Genomic DNA, 3,869 nt, shown 5'->3' on the forward strand with positions numbered 1-3,869 from the left:
ACACCGGGGGGGGGGGGATCAGTTAGCTACCCTGGGCTTGTGCTGTCATAGCAGGTCCGCTATACATATCATATAAAAAGCTGCACATGAACATTGCAAATAAATTTTATTTTATTATTCTATATTATTGTAGCCTTATGAGGCTTTGCCGTCGGGTGGGTAAAATATTGCGCCCGGGAAAGGGAAGTGAGAGTCAACAGACACTCAAGGAAGAGTTTCAGAGAAAAAGCTTTATTTCTACCATCCACGAACTGGTAGAAGGAGCAAGTGTGATAACTCACAAAAAGCATGTATGTGCACAAACATATATACCCCTCAAAAAGCATGTATGTGCACAAACATATATACCCCTCAAAAAGCATGTATGTGCACAAACATATATACCCCTTCCAGTTCCCTCCCCCTTTCTCCTTCTTCCATTGCTTTTATTATCATTACATTTTTGCATGATAGATAGATGAGATAAATGAAATTATATATATATGTCTGACTCGGGAAATAAATAAAATGTCATTTTATCATTACATATTATCATTACATTTATTATTATTTGAACATATTTATATATGATGTTACTCTATTTTTGTATAATTATTTAAATCCATTTGATACCACCTTTTATTAAGAAATAACCCCAAGGTGGTTTACAATGATAACAATTCAATGAAGATATAAAACGTTGATCTATTTAGAACAATTCTTAACATTTTTTTAAAGTAGGAGATGAATTTTTAAACTTTATTTAAAGCCATTGTCATCTCTCCTTTCATTAAGAATAACTCCAAGGTGGTTCACAATAATGATGCAAAATCATTCTCTAAAAACATAAAACATTTATTTATTGGCGGTGGGGAGCACAAGCCACTTAAAGTGGTGAATATCACAAAAAGTACAGTAGCCAAGAATCATTCAAACTGCTAGCAGTGGCCAGGAATTCCCTGGCCAAAAGGTGGCAAAAGAGCCTATTACATTCCTCACTACGGAGATTACATTCAAAAAAGATGTGACCCAAAGTTTTGACAACTTCACCTCTACAGGGACACAGATGACCCTCCTATGGGACAGCTCAGTAACACCTTTCCAATATTGTGGAAGGGAGACAGTTAGATCTGGCCTGGCAATATTTGGGGATTGTCAGATTATTTAGATACAAAAGGCTTGGCGATAACAAACAAGATGAACTTTAACAGGGAGAAATGTAAAGTATTGCACTTGGGCAAAAAAAATGAGAGGCACAAATACAAGATGGGGGACACCTGGCTTGAGAGCAGTACATGTGAAAAGGATCTAGGAGTCTTGGTTGACCACAAACTTGACATGAGCCAACAGTGTGACGCGGCAGCTAAAAGAGCCAATGCAATTCTGGGCTGCATCAATAGGAGTATAGCATCCAGATGAAGGGAAGTAATAGTGCCACTGTATTCTGCTCTGGTCAGACCTCACCTGGAGTACTGTGTCCAGTTCTGGGCACCACAGTTCAAGAAGGACACTGACAAACTGGAACGTGTCCAGAGGAGGGCAACCAAAATGGTCAAAGGCCTGGAAACGATGCCTTATGAGGAACGGCTAAGGGAGCTGGGCATGTTTAGCCTGGAGAAGAGGAGGTTAAGGGGTGATATGATAGCCATGTTCAAATATATAAAAGGATGTCACATAGAGGAGGGAGAAAGGTTGTTTTCTGCTGCTCCAGAGAAGCGGACACGGAGCAATGGATCCAAACTACAAGAAAGAAGATTCCACCTAAACATTAGGAAGAACTTCCTGACAGTAAGAGCTGTTCGACAGTGGAATTTGCTGCCAAGGAGTGTGGTGGAGTCTCCGTCTTTGGAGGTCTTTAAGCAGAGGCTTGACAACCATATGTCAGGAGTGCTCTGATGGTGTTTCCTGCTTGGCAGGGGGTTGGGCTCGATGGCCCTTGTGGTCTCTTCCAACTCTATGATTCTATGATTCTATATTTGGGGATAGTCAAATTATTCAGATATCTAGCATACCTAGGAAATTCCAATGTTGAATCAAGATACAGTGGTACCTCGGGTTACATACGCTTCAGGTTACAGACTCTGCTAACCCAGAAATATTGCCTCAGGTTAAGAACTTTGCTTCAGGATGGGAACAGAAATCGTGCTCCGGTGGCGCAGCAGCAGCGGAAGGCCCCATTAGCTAAAGTGGTGCTTCAGGTTAAGAACAGACCTCCAGAACGAATTAAGTACTTAACCCGAGGTACCACTGTATATCGGAGAGCAAGTTCTATGGGCGTATGATATAGAATATTGGCAATCCTTTGCCCGATGTGCTGGGAGAATTATTTTGTGTGCAGGGGTAGACCACAGAGAGGCCTAATATATGCAGTTTAATAGTATACTGATGGTTTAAAGTCTAATTTTAGATTCTCCCTCCCCCCATGACAATTCACTTGGCACAGTTGGTCATACTTAGCGGATGGCGTTGCAGTGCGTCCATAGAATATTCACTCCCATCTTTCTTCCTGTGGTTCAAGGGACAATAAAGTCGCACAAGGGTAGCATTCATGGCTCCAAAGGATGTCATCAGGACCCTCTTTGTTTCTCTGAACAAAAGGGACTCATAATGCGGAACGGCTGTCCAGCAAGCCCCAGATAGAGCCAAACAACAGGGGACCTACTGTCTGGATCCAGTGTGTAGATAGTAACTATGCCTGATGTCTTTGAATGCTCTGTCCTTTCAGTATGAGTTAATATAAAGACAGGATGCTGGGAGAGGGGAGAAAGTTTGACCTAGAAAATACAGAATAATAGAATTGCAGAGTTGGAAGGGACTCTTAGGGTCATCTAGTCAACCTCCTGTTTCCCATGGCTTTTAACTGAAAAGGCTACTGCTGCATTTTGTTTGTTGAATTTTACAGTACGACTGGCTACATTTAAAGTGACTGAGTTATTGTGATTGAAACTGTATGTTATAGAGACATTACAGATTTGCTGTCAATGTAAGCTGCCTTGGGAAGTCTTGGAAGAAGGGTTTGGAAATCTCAGGGATAAATAAATAAAATTGGTTAAACAAGAACTCTACAAAACAATATTTATAAAATCTCAAATTCATACATTCAAATAAAAAAGCCACACATTAAAAGTATTTAAGACAAAGGGATTCTGCCTGTTTTTAATTTATAATGTTCAAATTGTTGTAACTTGCCCTGGGGCCTGCTGTTGAAGGGTGGCTGATACATTTATTAATAAAAATAAAACTCAAGAGCAGATCAATTAAAATGAATGTCTATGACTAATTTAGGTTGGATACAGCTCACTGTCAGAAGCATCAAGAGATAATAATCTAATCGGGCCACGCACTTGCTGGATTAAGTGGTTGATAATTTTCAAAATAAGATCATTATCATATTTATCTACTGCATATCCCATATATTTACCAGATGGGAATCTATGCTGCTTACACAATTTAAAACCACACATATAAAATAAGAAAAACTAAACACGTATTGAAAAATAATTAAAAACTGTAGTGGAATAAAAATAATACAAAAAAATTAAAGTAACTCCTTGCCAAAGGATTCGAACTCTCAGCCGCGCCAGAATGTAGCAGTGGAGGACCACGCCCATTGGCTTCCCTTGCCACGCACAAGCCTCGCGATATCCTCCTATCTAAGCGCTGCTAGCGGTGCGGTGGGTGGGGCCGGACGGTAGGATGAGAGTGGGCGGGGCCATGAGAACGCACGCGCCCGTCGTTCTGATTGGCCGGCTGGCTCCGCGTCTGAGAGCGCCACGTTCAGAGAGGAGATAGAGAGAAAGGAGGAGGAGGAGGAGAAGCCGCAATAAGAACCCAGGCCGAGGGGCGTGAGGGGGAGGGGGCGTGGCTCCTCTCAGCCAATAGGTGGGTGG

Source organism: Podarcis muralis, chromosome 15 (genome assembly GCF_964188315.1).
Source record: "Podarcis muralis chromosome 15, rPodMur119.hap1.1, whole genome shotgun sequence".
Taxonomy (NCBI): domain Eukaryota; kingdom Metazoa; phylum Chordata; class Lepidosauria; order Squamata; family Lacertidae; genus Podarcis; species Podarcis muralis.